Below are 21,931 nucleotides of genomic sequence, written 5' to 3' on the forward strand. Positions count from 1 at the left end.
TTACCAATCACCTATATATTGAAATCTACATAAGAATCCCTAAATGGCTGGGTTCAGAGAGCCCTGATACTGGACTTTAGGAAATTCCATGGTTTTTGTCAATTACTGGACTTTATCTGGGAACTGAGCATAGATCCTTCTTACTCTTGGATCTTCAGATTGATCTGGTGATTCTGTTATGGACACTACCTCCAAAAGACTTGGCTTGGTATGTGTGGGGGTTGATGGAGGTAGGTGGGGGAGAGATGGGAGAATAAATGGCATGGGTATCCCTCTTAGGGATACACCAGGGTCCACATTTCTTCTCCCTACTTAGTGATTGCACTACTGGTTTGTGATATCCCAGTATTCCCATAGAGTGTACTTATTTTTCAGTAGCATTATGCCAGTGTGTTTCCCTTTGATCTTTTCTCCTCTTTGACTCAGCTCCCCAGATTATAGAATATTATGCAGTCTACTATGAGTGGGGATTGGGAAAAAACTATCTTTGAATGTCTTTGACCACACACATTCTTTCAAATCTTTTAATTTATGGCATAAACTATGACTTGACTTCTTCAGAGCTTAGAATGTCAATGCCCTCCAGCCAAGACCAGCAGGAATATACTTACAGTGGAACAAACTTGGCATATTATTTGGTGCAGTGAGGGAGAACATATACCATAAAGAATCAAGGTGTTGTCTGTAAGAGGGTGTTAGAAAGGACTTATTATAGAATTTGGGCTTGTGTTAAGAGATTTTAAAAGGGTTTAAGAAAATGGGGTTTTGCTCTGGATTGGATGCTGTCAGGAAGTAGGGTAATTCTATGATGGGGTATCTTAATACATTTTATCTAGCAGGAGGAAAGATTAGACAGAGGCTAAAGCTATAATTGGTAAAGAAGCTGCAGTCATTCATATTAACTGCGGGTGGGGGGTGTTGGGTATTTTTGTAGCTTGGAAAGGTTTGCGTTTTGACTGTGTTCAGACATGATTATGGACTGGTTCTTGTTTTTTTTTTTTTCTTGATCCATTATGGTTTCATAGTAGCCTTGTCTGATATTGACATTCTATGAAACTTTTTATGATTAACAGGAGAATACCTAGACCTATCTGTGGGTGCTGAGCCAGCTCCTAGCAAAACCAGGCCCAGCTGATAGTATTCAGCCAGCTCCCAAGTGTCAGGAGCTGCTTTTTTCTTTCTCAGTATATGAAATCCAGATTTATGACCTCTAAATGGATTTTTGAAGCACTAAAGCCAAGAGCACATTATTTATGTTTTCCTGTGTTCCTGAAGTCTAGCTCACCAAAGAGAGGGGGAGCCTTGAGATATCAGGTAATCCTAGAGAAAATGATGTCAATTACAATGTTAAATCATTATTCTGTTATCTGTAAAATAACATTAGCACATGATTGCTACTATGGTGGAGGTAGCATTGTACAATGAGAACCTAATGCAGCCTCTTCTTGGAAGATGTAATCTTTGAGATGACTTTTTCACCAAAAAGAGGAAGAGGGAAGAAAAGTTATCCTAGGTAGAAAGAAAAGCACGCATTGGCAGAGCTGGGGGAGGAAAGAATATACTAGAGCAGTCAGTCATGGTACTTGCCTTGCTCACAGTTCCTTCTACGTAAAAGCCAACATATTCCACTCCTGTCCAAAGCTGACTGGATCAGAACTGCTTACTTATCCAAAAGAGCAGCCACTCTTTAGGCTGGACAGCAACTGATGAGGTTTCTCTGTACAAAAAGAGGAGCTGGGTCAATCCGATTTTCTTTCTTTTTTAGGATTGTAGACCAGGAAATGCCAAGAGAAAGAGGCTTTGAGGGGCCCAAGTTGAAGTTTAAGGGCTGTGTGAAGAGGAGCCTTGAGGAAAACTGATAGTCAAGAGGGATCATGAACAAAGTTGTGGGGAACAGTGATTCAAGCCAGAGAAATGACAGGTTGAAAGAATAAGCAGTGGGATGACTGCAGCAGACAAACCCCAGCTATAGAAGATACCTGATGATAGCTGAATCCGCTTAGGGCAGAGTGACAAAGTGGAAATCATTCATTCTTGTGATTCCTCTTTTTCTGTGGGTGGAGACTGATTCTACCAGTCTTTGTTCTTGGAGTTCGGGTCCTTTCCTCCTCCTTAGCACTCCACAGATAGCCTTATAGTGCTCCTCCTCTGACTCAAACCTATCTCAATGTAATACTCCTCCTTTGAACTGAAAGAACCCAACTAAAGCAGGTACAGAGGGAAGTAGGGACCAGATCCTGGTAGGTGCTGTCTGCTAAGACTTGGGGCTTATAAACAAACATCCTGTCAGAGCTCATTCAATGGTGAATGACAGAAAACTGTTTGGTTTAAGACCAAATGGCATTGTGTTATATAACTGTAAAGTCCAGGGGTAGTGTGAGGCAAGCTGGCTTCGGGGCCTTGGACAAGTCATCAGGACTGTCTCCCCAGGTCTCTGCACTGTCCTTCTCTGTGTAGTCCTCAGGCAGGCTCCTCTCTAGGTTTATGTCCCATGGACATAGAGTGTCCTTTTCTTGGTTGCTTTGGAAAAAGTCCTGGGAAAGTGGATTAGGCCAACTTGAATTAGGGATCTGTCCCTGAATAAATCCCCATGGCTGTTAACACCTGGTGGATTAGTGGGACTGGCCGTATTCAACTTCAAGGATGAAACTGAGGGTAGATGCTAGACAGGCAAATTTAGCAATCTGTCAGTGTGTCTTCATGTTTTTGTGCTTGTGCACTTATACACCTTTGTAAGTTGTAGCCACTAGGAGATGAGGAGCTTAGACAAGAAGGAAAAAACAAAACACGGCCATGATGTGGATGCAAATACACCTTTTAATTTCAGTAAGAATTAGTTCAGAAACCAGTATACATTCAATGTTTTCATTACTTTTTTTTTTTTTATATATTTCAAAATAGCTTTGGGATTTGATGTAGTTGGTGGCACCACGATTCAGGGGTCATAGAACCTGCAGAAAATGAGGTTCGTGATGAGCCTAGAAGGAAACCAGCAGTGTGTAACAGAAGAAAGCATAGTTTCTGGAGTTCAAAGGGTTGAATCTGGTTCTGTCATTTATTGACTTGAGTCATTTACCCCCTCTGAGCTTCAGGATCTGTAATTGGGGATGGTGAAAGACATCCTATAATGTTGTTGGTGAGGGTTTAATGCAAGATAAAATATCTGGCACATGGGAGTCGCTGACCAATGGTAGCTATTGTTATCAGGAGCCTGCTTCCAGGCTAAGTGGCTCAGCTTCCAAGATTGTCCTGCCTTTAGACAACACACCCAATCATCACAAACTCCCTGTTGGGTGGTTTTGCCTGAGTCTACACCCAGCCAACTCCAGGTAAAGAAAAACCCTGGTTGAAATCAGTTGACAAGAAACACTTTGAAATCCATTAGTTGAATTCGGCTGATAGCAGGTTAACAATTAGCCAAAATAGCCTGATTATGATTAGAGAAAACATGTCAGAATTCAGTCTTTGTATTTTCTAAATTAGCTTGTGCATGTGGTTATCGATTCCTGTTATAAATGATGTTCTAAAACCTTCTACCCAGCAGTTTGTAAAGCAGCCCTAGAAAGAGTGTGTATGTGTATGTATGCATTTGTGTGCACATGTGTTTTGTGTGAATAAGAGGAACAGTGGTGTTGCTGAAGGGACCATGCATCTGGAACAGAGGCTGATGAAGAGCCTGGCAGGTGGTAGGATCCTTGCCAAAGCTGTGACTGGTTTTTGGGGAATGACTGAGGGGCCTCTCACTTGAGGCTGCTGTTGCTGTGGCTGTCTTCTGTAGAGAGTAGGCCCAGAGAAAATGTCTCAATGGAGAATTCAAAAGCTGGTTTTGAATAGAACTTTGCAGCAGCCAGTGCAATAAGAGGCCGTCATTGGGAACCTGGCTTTGTGGCTCACGAGCTAAGTACTGGGCCAGAGCTATGTCATCGATGCATTAATGCATCATCTGCCTCATTCTTGGAAGCCAGGCCAGGTGTGTGATTGGCAGGGTGAACTGGCTCCAAATCAAAGCCCACGTGGACATCCTGAACTTTTTTCATTGGTCCTTTCTCTAGCTTATTGGAGGGGAATAGTGGAAGCGTGTGGGACAGTTGCTTGGCAGTTGGAGTTTTATGAAGGTAATATCAAGTTTTAAGGCTTATAGTTAGTGAGTACTGCTGGCTTCCAAGTCCTATTTTCTAGCCCAAAAATAAAGTTCAATGAGAGTTTGTTTGTTCACTCATTTGTTCATTCATTCTACCCTGTCTTCTTAAAAGAACCAGATTTTTCAATAAAAAGAGAAGCCACTGAAGGGCAGGAATATAGATGTACCTCAAACTTCAGTTGATATTTCAATATAATTGATCTTAAAAATATAGTTCTGAGCTTCCTGGAAGAAAGGGAAACACATTGTATCTGATAAAGGGAAGCATACCAGCACATCTCCAGAGAAACTTTTTCTTGTTATAATTTCCTTAAGTACCAAACAGGTGCGTAAATTCCTCTACTCAGTGGCTCTGCAAGTGTGGTCCCTGGGCTAGCAGCATCTGGGAACTTGTTAGAAATGCAGACTCTCAGGCCCTACCCCAGACCTAGGAATCAGATACACCTGGGATGGGGCCCAGCAATCAGAGCTTTATTTACCAAACCCACTAGGCATTTCCGGAGGGATCCTGAAATTTGAGAACCACTGTTTCAAATGTGCTTAAGGCTTAAAGAGCGGCCTTTGATGCCTGCCTGCCTTGTTTAGCAAGGCCTTAGCAACCTGCAAATCAGGTGATCCATTTCTTGGCCTTCCCCAGACCTTTGTGTAACACGGGAGTAGGGAGGCCAGACGGTCTGTCACCAGGTTTCTTCAATCCCAGCTTGTTTTTAGAAAAATGATAGCTATTTTTGAAAGACAAATTTCTCAATTTTATCAGTTTTCTTTTTTCTTTCTCTTTCTCCCTCCCTCCCCCTTTTTTACAAAAGTAAACACTTTATTTTTTGTATACGAATCAGGTTGGTCTGAGGACACAGGAGCATCTGGCTAACTCCTGTAAGTAGCTTTAAGCAACGGGAGGGTGTTTGTGGTTATTTACATTTACTGTAGCATCATTTTTATTATTTACTTGCTAAGCAGGGGGAGGCCCAGAATGCACACATCAGACTCACAAGCAACATGCTGGGGGTGTCAGAAGTAGGGAATACAGAGCAGCCATGGCCTCTGTTTGAAAGGCCTCTGTCTGTGGAAGTTTCAGGCAGGAAGAGTCCTCTGCAGTGCAGGCCTTCTGGGGGGCTGGGGAGGAACCCTCTGAGGGGGCCTGGAAACGGGACAGCTTCTGCTGGAAGAGTGCTTGCCAGGACAGCTCCCTCCCAGCTCCCATGGCAAGGCCCTAGGGGTCTGGGGAAGGTGGACAGAGGCCCCCAGGGAGGGGCTGTGTATTCTTCCTCTCTGAGCAGCTGCAGCAGGATGTTTTTCTTATTCTTGAGCCAGCTGTAGACCTGAGTATTCTGAAGCCAGGTGGGCACATGCTCCTTCTTAGTGTTCGGGAAGAGCACAGGGATGAATCTGAAACTCATGCTTCTTTGTTTTATGAACTCAATCTGCATCATTCGATGAATATATTTAGTATGTAAGCCATGCTCATCCTTGCCCAGCTGTAACTCAGCATCTCCTACATCGTGTTTATATTTGGGGCTGGTTGCTATAATTGTTATCATTAAGGAGGTGTTCCACCCACTAAATGATATCAATGCCTTGGATTCTGTCCTCAAATATGTCAAAAGCAGTTTGGAAGCCATTTACCAATAAAAAATTCACGAATTTCATCACCTCCATGGCTGTATCCATAAAATAAGTGGTAAAGACTTTCTGTAATTCTTCCGGCGAATTGCTTGTTTTCAGAGTTCCTCTGGCTGGAAGGTTACTAGAGGGTCTAGGGACAGCAGCTGGAGATGGAACCTGGGGATCTGGTGATCTCAGCTCTGCAGGACATGCCAAGGACTCCTTAGGAACTCTAGCTTGATTACATGGCTGTTTTACAGTTTATCCCTTGGGAGCACTGGGGAGGAGGGGTCTCTTTGTGTGGGCCTCTCATCTTGGTCCCAGGGGCTGGGGTAGTTGAGGCTGGCCTTCTGCACTGGGTGTGGGGTCCTCATGCCTGAGTACAGCCAGCTGGACCGGCTGCTGGTAAGCTGCTCGAGGGTAGTCATGGCCACATGGCACCTGGTAACAGGGATCTCAAGAATGGTGGTAATGACAGTTCCTCTGAGCATGTGGGGGAGGGTTGGGAGGCAGCATCTGTGCACTTGCTGGGTACCTCTGAGGTTCAAACTGAGGGAATTCCCTGGACCTGAGAGTTCTGGGGAGGTCCTGGGGATAACAAACAGAGGTGAGGGGCACAGAGGCCTTTCCAGCTGCCTGATGCCCAGGATATCCTGGGGCTGGGAATCATACTCTGTGTCATTGTAGTTAGATCTGGAGCTACTCGGTTCTTGTGGGGCTGGGGCTATTGTGCCATCTCTTGGCTACTGCCCCAGGTGTCTGCTGAGGCATTAGGTAAGCTTTGGTCTGATTTGTCTGAGTCATGGCCAGTGTCAGGAGAAGGTGCTGAAAGCTGAGATCTATCCTTTGATTCCATTTTTCCATAAGTGAAAACTGATGCTCTGGAGGGAGGGCTCCAACCACAGACTAAGGCTCATGGCTATAGAAGAGTCTGAGGGAAAGTCTTTGTCTGGGTCTTGGTTTCTCCTCCAGAAGCTGTCTTCACTGTCCTCCAGGATTTTAGTGTGCAGGCAGGTGACCTGCTGGGACACAGGCCATAGGTGCTTTGAAAGTTTCAGGGGTAGGTGAGTCTGAGAAAAGCCTCCTGAGGAACAGTGAGGGGTTTGGGTCATAAACAAGCTGTTGGGTGCCATGTTCCTTAGATTTGGAGCAGATGGTTCTGATTCTTCCTTCAGGGAATAATCTAGGATTGATTATCTGACGTGGGTATGGTTCTGATTTATCAACCTCCACAAGAATGCTTCGGTTCCTTCTAGTTTCTTAGCGCCACCAAGTACAGACAGACTGGCCCTCTATCAGCTCTTCTCATCTTCAGACTTGTAGTGAGGTAACATAAATGCGCTTTTGCATTTTCTTCAGCTGCAAATCTTTGTCAGTACTGTTAGGGAAAAAACCCTATAAAATATAACCAGTGTAATTTCTTTGCAGTTTCTCCCTTAATATGTGCCTTACCATCTTATTAGAGGTAGAAATTTAATTTACATCTAGTAAATCTAATCAAATTTCTAATTCCCCACAAGGTACATTTATATTTGTCTTCTCTATTGAAATCAGCATACTCATCCATCTGGATATTTGTAGAACAACTAGCTTTTTCATTTCTATGGAATTCATGCTTCTACTATTTTTTTCCTAAAGCAAACTTAATGAACAATTTAAGAGCAAATGAAAAATACAGATATTTGTTCTTTAGTTTCAAAGACAAATGAGAGACTTGATGTTTTGTTTTTTATTCAGGTATACCATGTTATGTAAACTCACTGAATGTATATCACACTGTTGAAATATCCAGGGATCCCTGGATGGCTCAGCGGTTGAGCATCTGCCTTCTACCCAGGGCGTAGTCCTGGAGTCCTGGGATCGAGTCCCACATTGGGCTCCCTGCATGGAGCCTGCTTCTCTCTCTGCCTATGTCTCTGCCTCTCTCTCTCTGTGTCTCTCATGAATAAATAAATAAAATATTAAAAAAAAGAAATATCTCCAAGGTTTCTGCATTTAGAGCATCTCAAACTTTTGGCCAAGGTCAAGTAGCATATCATGTGTGTGATCTCTCTTCTTTCATCCACCCTATCTAGGACAAAGCTGAATCTTTTTCTGTATAAAAGCACATGGTCTTGATTATTGTAGATATATATATTAGTCTTGAAATTGGGTAGACTGATTCTTACCAATTTCTTCTTTTTTTCAAAAATAGTTTTAGGAGCATCTGGGTGGCTCAGCCAGTTAGGCGTCTATCTGCCTCAGGTCGTGGTCCCAGGGTCCTGGGATGGAACCCTTTGTCCAGCTTCCTGCTTAGTGGGGAGTCTGCTTCTCCCTCTTCCTCTACCCCTTCCCTCATTTGTGCATTTGTGCTCTTTCTCTCACTCACTCTCTCTCTAAAATAAATAAATAAAAGAAATATATTTAAAAAATTAGTTCTAATTATTCTAGTTCTTTTGCTTTTCTATAAAAATTTTATAATCTGGCTTATATCTGCAAAAAATATTGCCAGGATTCTGGTAGGAATTACATTAAACTATATGTCAACTTGGAGAGAGTTGACATCTTTATCATGCTGAGTGTTCCAATCCATAAATTATTGTATGCCTCTCCATTTATTTAGACTTCTTTGATTTCTTTTATTAGCATTGTGTATTTTTGAGCATTCAAGTCCTTTATGTTTTATTAGATTTATACCTCAGTATTAATTTTTTTGAGAGATTTTAAATGGCATTGTATTTTTAAATTCGGTATTCATGTGTTCATTGGTGTATGTGGAACCATAATTGAGATTTTTGTTTATCTAGTATCCGCTCATCTTGTTGAATTAATCTATTAGTTCTTGGAGGGTTTTTTCTTTTTTTTTAATTCCTTGGGTTTTTCTACATAGGTAATCATGTGATCTGCAAATAGGGTTAGTTTTAATTCTTCCTTTTTCATAGGTATGCCTTTTCTTGCCTTACTGCACTGGTTAGAACCTATAGCATTATTTTGAGTTAGAGTGCCAAGAGCAGACATCCTCATCTCATTCCTGATCTGAGGGAGAATGCACATTCAATTTTTTCCCAGTAAATATGATGTTAGCTATAGTTTTTTTTTTTAATATGATCTTTACCAATTTGAGGAAGTTTTCCTCTATTCTTAGTTTTCTGAGATTTAAAAAAAAAATCATGACTGGGTATTAGATTTTGCCCAATGCCTTTTCTGCGCTGATTGATCATATTATTTACCTTCTTTAACCTGCTAATGTGTGGATTACATTGATTTTTGAATATTGAAACAGCTTTGCATCCCTGGAAAAAAATCCTGCTTAATCATGGTATATCATTCTTTTAACAAACTGCTGAATTCTGTTTGCTAATATTATGTTAAAGGTTTTTGCATCTGTTCTCATAAGGGATATAGGTTGGCAGTTTTATTTTTTTGTATTGTTTTGTCTGGATTTGGCAGTAGAGTAATACTGGCTTCATAAAATGAATTAGAAAGTGTATCTTCCTATTTTCTAGAAGAGATTGTGTACAATTGGTATTAATTCTTCCTTAAATATTTGGTAGGATTCTCCAGTGAAACCCTCTGGGCCTGGATATTCCTTTTTATTTTTGTAGTTTTTAAATTATGAATTCAATTTTCTCAACAATTACAAGGGTATTCAATTACTTATTTTGTATTGGGTGAATTGTCACAGTTTGTGTTTCTTGAAAAAGTGGGCCATTTTACCTATTATGTATGTATGAGGAGTTTTTTTTTTTTAATTTTTATTTATTTATGATAGTCACACACAGAGAGAGAGAGAGAGAGAGAGGCAGAGACACAGGCAGAGGGAGAAGCAGGCTCCATGCACCGGGAGCCCGACGTGGGATTCGATCCCGGGTCTCCAGGATCACACCCTGGGCCAAAGGCAGGCGCCAAACCGCTGCGCCACCCAGGGATCCCGTATGTATGTGGAGTTCTTTGTGTGTTCCTTTACTTTTCTTTTGATGTTTGCATGGTCTGCAGTGATCTCCCCTATTTAATTGCTGATATTGGTAACTTGTGTGTTGTCTTTTTTTCCTTCTTAGTTTTGTTAGAAATTTATCAGTTTTATCAACTATTTAAAGAAACAGCTGTTTGTTTCATTGATTTTTCCTTAATGTTTTACTGGTTTCAATGTCATTGATTTCTGCTCTGTATTATGTCATTCCTTCCACTTGCCTTGGGATTATTTTAGTTTACTTGTTTTGGTTCTTGAGTTGGGAGCCTAGATTATTGATTTTATACTGTTACTTTTAGTGCTATAAAATTTCCTCTAAACACTGTTCTAGCCGTGCTCCATACATTTTAATAGTTTGTGTTTTTATTTTCATTCAGTTCAATTAATTTTTTTATTTCCTTGAGATTTCTTTTTTTTTTTTTTTTTTTGAGATTTAATCTTTGACCTAAGGATTATTTGGAAGTGTGTTGTTTAGTTTCTGAGTATTTTAGGATTTTTCCTTTATCTTTCTGTTATTGAACTTTAGTTTTATTCCATTATAGTTGTTGAGTACACTTGTAAGATATTAATTCTCTTAAATTTTTTGAGGTTTATTTTATAGCTCAAACATGATCTGTCTTGGAATTTGTTCCATGAGCCCTTGAAAAACGTGCATTCTGCCATTATTGGGTGGAGTGTTCCATAAATATTGATTAGATCTTTTGGGTTCTTTTTTTTAAAAAATATTTTACTTATTTATTCATGAAAGAGAGAGAGAGAGAGAGAGAGAGAGAGAGGCAGAGACACAGGCAGAGAGAGAAGCAGGCTCCATGCAGGGAGCCCGTTGTGGGACTCGATCCCGGTTCTCCGGGATCACGCCCTGGGCTAATGGCAGATGCTCAACCGCTGAGCCACCCAGGTGTCCGGTGGAGTTCTTTTATATCATATTTTCTGTCTAGTTCTATAAATTGCTGAGAGAGGGGAGAGTTGAAGTCTCCAACTATGATTGAAAATTTGTCTCTTTCTCTTTTCAGATTTTGTTGTGCACATCTTGCAGCTCTCCTGTTTTGTGTATACGCATTTAGAATTGCTGTCTTCTGGGTGAATTGACCCTTTTATCATTATATAATGTCCTTCCCCAACTCTGGCAATTTTATTTGCCCTAAAGTCTACCCCTGCTTTCCTTGGTTACTGTTCATGATATATAGTTTTCTATTATTTTACTTTCAATCTGCCAATATCATTACATTTGCAGTGAATTTCTTGTAGATAATATATAGTTGGGTCGGGTTTCAAAATCCACTCTGCCAATCTTAGTCTTTTAATTAGTACATTAAAATAATTTACATTTAATGTAATTATTGATATGTAAATATTGACATGTTGATATGTTAATAAGCCTGCCATTTTATTTTTGTTTCCTCTTTATTCTGTTTTCTTTTTCCTGCCTTCCTATGGGTTGCTTGAACATTTTAGAGAATTCCATTTTGATTTATGTATGTGTTTTTGACTGTATCTTGTATAGATTTTTTTTTAGTGGCTGCTCTAGATATTACATTATGTATACACATAACTTATTGCAGTCTATTGATGTTATTTTACTAGTTTGAGGGCACTATAGAAACCTTACCTCTTTTTATGTCTCTTTATTCTCTCCTATTTATAATGTAGTTGTCTTAAATATTTCCTCTACATTAGTAGAATCTATATCAGAACCACAAGATTCTATAACTTTTGCTTCCGTATCAATTATAATTTAGACCACTTCAGTGGAGAAGTAGTCTATATACCATAATTTAGCTGGTAGTTCTTTCTTCTTTCTTCATGTTCAAAGGTTCCTTCTTTTCTTATTTCCCTTTTGTTTGGAGAGTTTTCCCTAGCCTTTTTTTATTCTAAAAGAAGTGTGTGGATGGGGTGCCTAGGTGGCTCATTCGGTTAACTGTTAGACTCTTGATTTCAGTTCAGGTCATGATTTTGGGATTGTGAGGTAGAGCCCCATGTTGGGCTCTATGCTTAGTGGGGAGTCTGCCTGAGATTCTCTCTCTCCTTTTCCACTCTTTCTCCCTGCTTGTGCTTTCTCTTTCTCTCTCTCTAAAAATAAATAATTTTTTTTTAAAAGGAGAGGTCTGTGGTGATAAATTCTTAGGTTTCCTTCTTCTCAAGCCTTCTGCCTCATATCCTTTCCTCCTTGGTTGGTCAGTGACCTTACTGCATCCTTCAGGAACACTATTATTTCTCCAGAGCCAAATATTCAAGTTTCTCTGCCCATGTACTGACATTCTGTCTTTTGTTACAGTGGAAGAAGCATCCTTCAATGTGTGCTAGAATCCTTTCCCCTTCTCATCTTCGTTAGACCTCTGTTCCTGCAGCCATCTTTTTTTTCCTTCCTATATCTTCAGTCTGTCCTATACTCTGGATCATTCCTGAAGGCCTACAAGCACATGCTCAAATATCTTCCATCTAGAAATGAAGCAGAGCAAACCAAACACCACATCTTCCTTGACACCAATTTCCTCTGTAGTCACAACCCCATCTGTACTCGTTTTCTGAGTAAAACTTCTTGAGTTGTCTATTCCCGCTGTCTCCATTTTCTTATTTCCCATCTAAGAGTTAATATTTAAATAAAAATTAAGTTATATTATGAAACTTTTCAAATAAATGGAAAAGTTCATTCATTCATCATTCTACTGGTTTTGCCTCTACTCTGCTGTTATATACTGTTCTTGTCAAAGTCACCATGACTATGTTGCCAAATCAATTTACCTTTATCTTCATTTAACTTATTCCTATATTTATATCAATGATACCACACTTTCCTGGTTTTACTTCTAGATTTTCCACCTTTTCTTCACTAACTTCTCTAGACCTACTAGGAGAGTGTAGGAATGCCTTGGGTTCATTCCTGCTTTTCTCCTTTTCCATATTTTCTCTCTTAACCTCATCTAGTCTTATAGCTTAGATACCACTATAAATGGATAACTTCCCAGTTTGATCTCCAGCCCTGACCTCTCCCTTGAACACCAGGCTCAGATATGCATGCTTGACACTTCCACTTAGTCTAATTGGCTCCTCAGACTTACTAGGTACAGTTTAGTTAAACTCTGGGTTTTTAATCATCCTTCCCTACCACCCCTTTCTCCTTAGGCTTTCTGAATCCTCATAAATGTCATCCTCTCAGCTGTTTCAGCTCTAAACATAGGAGTCATTTCAAGTCTTATCTGTCCCTCATCCCTATCCAAACCATTAGAAAATCATCTAAAATGCATCTGGAGTGCTTTGGCTTCTCTCTGTCTTTAATGTGCCCACCCTAATCCAAGGCACCCTCACTTTTTTGTGGACTACTGTTAAAACCTTCTTTGTGTCCTCTGTTTCTACTCTTGCTCTTTTATGAAACCAGAGTCTTAGGTTTAATATAAAATAAGACTGAAACTACAGTATAGTATGGCAACTTGGCACCACTCTAATGAATAAAAGTTAATGTTAACAAAAGCTTGGGCATTTTTTACTTCAAATCTTATTTTTTAAAAGAAGTAAAATAATATTAATTAAGTTAAACTTCATGTCTTCTTCCTAATGCCATCCTGGCTTTCCTTCCTTTTCTTAAAAAATTTTTAGGTGATAGGGTTAAGATGGAGGAGTAAGGTAACCTTAAGCTTGCCTCCTCCCTTGAACACTGATACATAAATATCAAATCAAATCATTCTAAACAAGAAATTGGTCTAAGGACTGAGAGAACAAAGCTGCATATCTACAAGCAGAAAAAATGACTACTACACAGAAGGTAGGAGCTGTGGAGAGTTGATTTGGGAGAGAAAAGAGCCATGGGCCCTGTGGAGGGAAGGATGCCCTGATCATAGAGAGGGGAGTGAGGGAGAGAGAGAAAAAAAAGTGAAAAAAGAGTGAAAACATGTGTAGGGATCACACAAGGAAAACTCTTCCCCAAAACCATTGACTTGAAAAATAAGATAGTTTAAATACTGCAAGTTTTTGTTTTTATAAACAGCAGAATGCAGAGCCTCAAGTTTCAGAGGTCAGTGCCATCACCAGGGTTGCTGGCAGGCTTGGTGGTGCTCTGGTCGGGGAGGAGGGCAGAGACCTGGGAATGGACAGCCCAGCTTAAGGATCCTCTGGGTTGATGAAGAAGGGCATTATATCATAATTAAGGGGTTATCCACCCAGAAGATTTAACCAAAGAGGTAAAAGATGTATACTCTGAAAACTATAGAACACTTAGGAAGGAAATTGAAGAGGACACAAAGAAATGGAAAAATTTTCCATGCTCATGGATTGGAAGAACAAACATTGTTAAAATGTCTATATCACCTAAGGAATCTACACATATAATGTGATCCCTATCAAAGTATCACCAGCATTTTTCACAGAGCTAGAACAAACAATCCTAAAATTTGTATGAAATCACAAAAGACACCAAATAGCCAAAGTAATCTTGAAAAAGAAAAGTAGATCTGGAGGCATCACAATTCTGGCCTTCAAGCTATAGTACAATGCTGTAGTCACCAAGATAGTATGGTACTGGCACAAAGACGCATAGATCAATGGAACAGAATAGAAAACCAATGGGATGCCTGGGTGGCTCAGCGGTTAAGCATCTGCCTTTGGCTCAGGGTGTGATCCTGGAGTCCCAGGGTCGAGTCCCACATCGGGCTCCCTGCGTGGAGCCTGCTTCTCCTCCTGCCTCTCTCTCTCTGTGTGTCTCTCATGAATAAATAAATAAAATCTTAAAAAAAGAATAGAAAACCCAGAAATAGACCCACAACTCTATGGTCAACTAATCTTTGACAAAGCAGGAAAGAATATCTAATGGAAAAAAAGACAGTCTTTAACAAGTGGTGTTGGGAAAACTGGACAGCCACATGCAGAAGAATGAAACTCACCACTAGCTTATACCATACACAAAAATAAAATCAAAATGGATGAAAGACCTAAATGTGAGACAAGAAACCATCAAAATCCTAGAGGACAACACAGGCAGCAGCCTTTCTGACATGGGCTATAGCAACTTCTTACTAGACACATCACCATAGGCAAGTGAAACAAAAGCAAAAATGAACTATTGGGACTTCATCCAGATAAAAAGATTCTGCACGGCAAAGGAAACAACCAATAAAACTAAAACGTAGCTTATGAAATGGGAGAAGATATTTGTAAGCAACATATCTGATAAAAAGTTAGTATCCAAATCTACAAAGAATTTATCAAGCCAACTCCCAAAAACCAATCCAGTTAAGAAATGGACAGAAGACATGAATAAACACTTTTCCAAAGAAGACATCCAGATGGCTAACGGACACATAAAAAAGTTCTCAACATCATTCATCATCAGGGAAATATAAATCAAAACCATGATGAGATACCACCCCATGCCCGTCAGAATGGCTAAAATTAACAACACAAGAAACAACAGATATTGGCAAGGATGTGGAGAAAGGGGAACCCTCTTGCACTGTTGGTGGGAATGCAAATTGGTACAGCCACTCTGGAAAGTAGTATGGAAGTTCCTCAAAAAGTTAAAAATAGAACTACTAGCAATTGCACTATTAGGTATTTACCCAGAGGATACCAAAATACAGATTCAAAGAGGTACACGCATCCCAATGTTTATAGCAGTGTTATAAACATTAGCCAAATTAGGGAAAGAGCCCAAATGTTCACTGACTAATGAATGGATAAAGATGTGGGGTGTGTGCGAGCGTGTGTGTATGTGTGTGTGTGTGTGTGTGTGTGTGTATGTATATGATGGAATATTACTCAGCCACCAAAAAGAATGAAATATTGCCATTTGCAATAATGTAGATGGAGTTAGAATGTATTATGCTAAGTGAAAAAAGCCAGAGAAAGACAAATACAATATGATTTCACTTATATGTGGAATTTAAGAAACAAAATAGATGAACATACAGGAAAGGGAAAAAAGAGCAAGAGAGGGAAACAAACATAAGACTCTTTTTTAAATAAAGATTTTTTTGAAAGAGAGAGTGCGAGTGAGGGGAGGGGAAAAAAGGAGAGGGAGAGAGCCAAAGAAACAAGCATACTCTGCTGAAAGTGTAACCCATTGTGGGCTCAATCTTACGACCCTGAGATCATGACTCTAGCCAAATAAAAAAAACTTAAATAAATTAAATTAATAAATTTATTAATAAATTAATAAATTAAATTTATATAAATTTATTACTATTTCATATATTCTGTTGTTAGTGTGTAGAGATGCATCTGATATTTCAATGTTGATGTTGTTTTCTATAACTTTACTGAAATCATTCATGAGTCTTTTTTTTTTTTTTCCGGTTTTATTTTTTTTATTTTTTTTTCTGCCTTATTTATTTCTTTTTTTAGATTTATTTTTTATTGGTGTTCAATTTACTAACATACAAAATAGCCCCCAGTGCCCGTCACCCATTCACTCCCACCCCCTGCCCCCCTCCCCTTCTACCACCCCTAGTTCGTTTCCCAGAGTTCGCAGTCTTTACGTTCTGTCTCCCTTTCTGATATTTCCCACACATTTCTTCTCCCTTCCCTTATATTCCCTTTCACTATACAATGGAATATTACTCAGCTATTAGAAATGACAAATACCCACCATTTGCTTCAACGTGGATGGAACTGGAGGGTATTATGCTGAGTGAAGTAAGTCAGTCGGAGAAGGACAAACATTATATGTTCTCATTCATTTGGGGCATTCATGAGTCTTAATAGTTCTTTTGTAGTCTCTAGGGGTTTCTCTCTGTATATATCTCTTGTCATCTGCAAACAAAGACAATTTTACTCCTCTGAATTGAGTACTCCCAAAGGTACTTTTGTCTATGAATTGTTGCCAAATTATTGTTTTTTAAAAAAATATTTTATTTATTCATTCATGAGAAACACACAGGGAGAGAAGCAGAGACACAGGCAGAGGGAGAAGCAGGCTCCACGCAGGAAGCCCGATGTGGGACTTGATCCCAGTTCTCCAGGATCAAGCCCTGGGCCAAAGGCAGCCTTAAACCGCTGAGCCACCCAGGCTGCCCAAATTATCGTTGATGTGGGATACAAGTGAGGGATATCTTATTTGGCATTTCTTGCTGATGTCACTTATCCTCCTTTTCTCCCTTTGTTAATATTGCCACTATGATGAACTTGTTATATGTCTTCCTTGTCTGTATTTTCCTATGTTTATTTCCCATATTTGTATACAAAGTCTAGCATGTCTATGTTTAGTATGGCTTTGTATGTTTTATTAAAAATTTTTTTTTGCTTTTTTCTTTGCATATTTTAAGCATTTACATATTGATAGAAAGCAAATTCATTTGACTATTGAATAGAATAAAATTTCACTGGCTGGATATGCTTCATTTTATTTATTCATTGATCAATAGTTCACTGCCTTTAATATTTGGTTATTATCAAGAGAGCTATTATATGCAGCCTTGGACATGTCTTCTTGTGCAATAGTCAAGAATTTCTCTGTCAGATTCCAGGAATGAGAGTGAAAATATCAGAGAGGGTGACAGCACATGAGAGACTCCTAACTCTGGGAAACGAATAAGGGGTAGTGGAAGGGGAGGTGGGTGGGGGGGCTGGGGTGACTGGGTGACGGGCACTGAGGGGGGCACTTGACGGGATGAGCACTGGGTGATACGCTATATGTTGGCAAATTGAACTCCAATAAAAAAAAAAAGATTCCAGGAATGAATGTAAGTGCTGGATCATATAGTACTACATTTTTAATTTTACCTGAAACTATCAAACTTCTCTCTAAAATGACAGAACATTCCCACCAGTTCTATGAGTGTTCTTGTTTTCTTATATTCTCTAACACTTGATATTTATTATTCAACCTAAAAAATATTTGGCAGTTTAAAAGATATGAAACAAGTGATCTTTCAAAAAACATTAAAAGGATTATGTCACATTATGCCATCCCTATCCCCAACCCATCAGGGATCTTTACATATAGAATAAAATCCTAAACAAACAAACAACCAAAACAGAACAAGTCTCTCTCTCAAAAAAAAAAAAAAAAAAAAAAAGAGTAAAATCTTCCATCATGGTAAACACCATCCTCAGTGTGACTCACGTAGCTCAGATCTGCCTGGGGGAGTCCACCGCCATTCGCCACCGCGGTGAACTTCACAGTAGACCAGATGTAGGCCATCATGGATAAGAAGGCCAACATTTGAAACAAGTCCATCATCGCTTACAAGGACCATGGCAAATCTGCACTGATGGACTCGCTGGTGTGCAAGGCCGGTATCCTGTGCTGGGGAGACCTGCTTCACTAACATCTGGAAGGACGAGCAGGAGCGCCACATCACCATAAAGTCAATGGCTATCTCCCTCTTCTATTAGTCTCGGAGATCGACTTGAACTTTATCAAACAGAGCAAGGATGGCTCTGGCTCTCTCACCAACCTCATGAACTCCCCTGGGCACGTGGACTTCTCCTCAGAGGTGACCAAGTCCACCAAGGCATGGTGGTGGTGGACTGCGTGTCCAGTGTATGTGTGCAGACAGAGATGGTGCTGCAGCAGGCCATTGCTGAGCATATAAAACCTATGCTGATGATGAATAAGATGGACTTGGCTCTGGTGGAGCTGCAGCTGGAGCCTGAGAAGCTCTGCCAGACCTTCCAGCATATTATGGAGGATGTCAGTATCATCATTTCCACCTACAGGAAGGGTGAGAGTGGCCTCCTGGGAAGCATTATTATTTTTTTTTAAAGATTTTATTTATTTATTCATAGATACACACACAGAGAGAGAGAGAGAGAGAGAGGCAGAGACACAGGCAGAGGGAGAAGCAGGCTCTATGCAGGGAGCCCGATGTGGGACTCGATCCAGGGTCTCCAGGATCACACCCCAGGCTGCAGGCGGTGCCAGACCACTGCGCCACCTGGGCTGCCCCCTGGGCAGCATTATGATTGACTCTGTACTTGAGACTGTTGGCTTTAGGTCTGGACTCCATGGTTGGACCTTCATCTTGAAGCAGTTTGCAGAGATATATGTGGCCAAATTTGCTGCTAAGGGTGAGGGCCAGCTGGGTCCCACTGAGTTAGCCAAGAAAGTGAAGAACATGATGAAGAAGCTACAAGATGACCAGTATTTTGATCCAGCCAATAGCAAATTCAGCAAATCATCCACCAGCTCTGATGGCAAGAAGGTACCATCAACATTCTGTAGGCTCATCTTGGACCCTGTTTTCAAGGTGTTTGATGCTATCTTGAATTTCAAGAAAGAGGAGAAGGTAAAGCTGATTAAAAAGCTGGACATCAGGATGCCTGGGTGGTTCAGTGGTTGAGTGTCTGCCTTTGGCTCAGGGCATGATCCCTGGTTGAGGATCGAGTCCCACATCGGGCTCCCTGAGAGGAACCTGGTTCTCCCTCTGCGTATGTCTCTGCCTCTCTCTCCCTGTGTCTCTCATGAATAAATAAATAAAATCTTTTTAAAAAAAGCTGGACATCAAGCTGGACAGTGAAGACAAAGACAAAGAAGGCAAACCATTTTTGAAGGCTGTGATGTACCACAGGCTACCAGCCAAGGTTGCGTTGCTGCAGATGATCACCATCCATTTGGCTTTTCCTATAACAGCCCAGAAATACTGCTGTGAGCTCCTGTATTAAGGGGCCCCAGATGAAGAGGCAGCCATGGGCATTAAAACTGTGACCCCAAATGCCCCCTTATGATGTACATTGCCAAAATGGTGCTGACCTCTAACAACAGTTGGTTCTGTGCCTTCAGCTATGTGTTCTTGGGAATGGTGTCCACTGGCCTGAAGGTCCAGATTGTGGGGTCCAACTACACCCTTGGGAAGAAGGAGGACCTGTACCTGAAGCCCATCTAGAGGACAATTCTGATGATGGACCATTATGTGGACCCCATTGAAGATGTGCCTGGTAGGAATGTTGTGGCTCTGGTGGGTGTGGACTAGTTCCTGGTGAAGACCAGCGCCATTACCACCTTTGAGCATGCCCACAATGTGTAGGTTATGAAGTTCAGCATAAGCTTTGTTGTTCAGGTTGCTGTGAAGGCCAAGAATTCAGCCGACCTTCTCGAGCTAGTGGAGGGTCTAAAACACTGGCCAACTTGGACCCCATGGTGCAGTGCATTATTGAGGAATCAGAGGAGCACATCATCTTGGGGGCTGGGGAGCTGCACCTGGAGGAGGCCCTGGAGGAGGAGGACCATGTGTTTATTCCCATCAAGAAATCTCATTCTATAGTCTCATATCACAAGACCACCAGTGAGGAGTTGAATGTGCTCTGCCTGTCCAAGTCCCCCAAGAATCACAACCCTCTGTACATGAAGGCATGGCCCTTCCCTGACAGCCTGGACAAAGACATTGACAAGGGTGAGGTGTCTACGTACCAGGAGCTCAAGCCTGCTATCTGCTGAGAAGTATGAGTGCGATGTGGCTGAGGCATTCAAGATCTGGTGCTTCGGGCCTGACAGCACTGGCCCCAACGTCCTCGCTGACATTACCAAGGGTGTGCCGTATATCAACAATATCAAGGATAGTGTGGTAGCTGGAGCTGGCTTCCAGTGGGTCACCAAAGACGGGGCTCTGTGTTTTCCTCAAAACATGCATGGTATGCAGTTTGATGTCCACGATGTGATCCTGCATGTGGACGCCATCTACCTTGGAGGTGGCTGGATGGATCATCCCTGCAGCCAGGTGCTGCCTCTTTGCCAGTGTGCTGACTGCCCAGCCCCGGCTTATGGAGCCTATTTACCTTGTGGAGATTCAATGTCTGAAACAAGTGGCTGGTGGTCTCTCTGGTGTCCTGAAAAGAAAGTGGGTTCATGTTTTTGAGGAGTCCCAGGTGGCCAGCATCCCCATGTTTGTTGTGAAAGCCTGTCTGTGAATGAGTCCTTTGGCTTCACTGCTGACCTGAGGTCCAACACTGGTAGCCAGGTCTTTTCCCAGTGCATTTTTGACTACTGGCAGATCCTGCTTGGGGATCCCTTTGGCAAGACCAGCCACCCCAGCCAGATAGTGGCTGAAACACAAAAGGACAAAGGCCTGAAAGAAGCCTTCCTGGCCCTGGACAACTTCCTGGACAAAGTGTAGGCAGCCCTCCTCTGCAGCCCGACACCTGGGTGGGACTCAGCATAGCTGCTGCACCCACGTGAGGATCGACCACAGTGATAAGCCCTTGCATTCTCCATGACACCTCAACACTGTCCAGACAATGATGCTCCTCCACCTGTCGGGTTCTGGGGCCCACTAAGTGCCATCACTCAACATGAACACTTGATGCCATTTCTTTCAATACTTATTTTAAGATTTCAGAGGCAACAGAAATGCCCTGGCAGCAGGGACTAATTTGGCCAGTGGAGGTGGGGGAGGTGGGATGGGACTTTCAACACTTCTTTTTTCTGTTTCAGAAACTCAAATGTCCACAAAAAAAATTTTTTTTTAACACATTAGGAGGTTTATTTGGGTAAATGGCCTGTAGTTGATTTTCTCCCAGAAAGGGGGAAGAAACAAGTGGGTAGACCTTTCTCTTTGGATAGAAGCTAGAAGGCAGGAAGTTTTGTGCAATGTCACTGTGAGCACTCCCAGCTATATTAGTGTCATTGGAACAATAAATTTGATATAGTCTGAAAAAAGAATAAAATCCATGCTTTTAAAAAAAGTCACAGGCTATTAAAGATCTAATGGCCTGGCTTCTGCCCAAATCTGTACCATCACCTAGTGCCATTCTGTTTTACTTCAGATGCTGGGACCATACTGGGTCCTTTTCTGTTTCTTAAGCCAGCCAAGGTCTGACCTGCCTTTTAGTCTTTATATTTACAGGTCTGTCTGTCTGGGCCATTTTGTTCCCAGTTTGACCGTCAGCTTATCCTTGAGGCATCAGGATGAGGGGATAAATGTTACTTCCTTAAAGTGGTCTTCCTAGGCCATCCTGTGTAAGGTAGCAATTCCATACTCTATCACATTGCCCTCTTTCACTTACCACAATATAGCTTCTTCTCTCCCATCCTCTAAATCTCCAGCCAAATGTCTCTTGAATTCAAGTTAATTTAGGATTATGCAGGAAAAGGGATTTTGGGGAATGTAGTTCTAGTTCAAGTAGGTTGACACAACAGAAATCTGCAAATCCAGCACTCTTCTAATTGGTTGGGAAAGGAGCAGATATTTATTGGATACCTTTGATGGGCCAGAGACCATGCTAGGTAATTTAAACATATTTTCACTTAATCCTCAGAACAGTTCTGTGACATAAATGGTACTCTTATCATTTTACTCTTCTTAGTTAATCTC

General features: G+C 41.1%; 2 pseudogenes; one reads left to right on the forward strand and one right to left on the reverse strand.

Annotated features, from left to right (window-relative positions):
- Nucleotides 1–3,920: 3,920 nt before the first annotated feature.
- LOC100686350 lies at nucleotides 3,921–14,147 on the reverse strand (annotated as a pseudogene).
- Nucleotides 14,148–17,356: 3,209 nt separating this feature from the next.
- Nucleotides 17,357–20,734, forward strand: LOC100686434 (annotated as a pseudogene).
- The last annotated feature ends 1,197 nt before the right edge of the window (nucleotides 20,735–21,931 follow it).

The sequence above is a fragment of the Canis lupus genome, chromosome 23 (assembly GCF_011100685.1).
Source record: "Canis lupus familiaris isolate Mischka breed German Shepherd chromosome 23, alternate assembly UU_Cfam_GSD_1.0, whole genome shotgun sequence".
Classification (NCBI taxonomy): domain Eukaryota; kingdom Metazoa; phylum Chordata; class Mammalia; order Carnivora; family Canidae; genus Canis; species Canis lupus.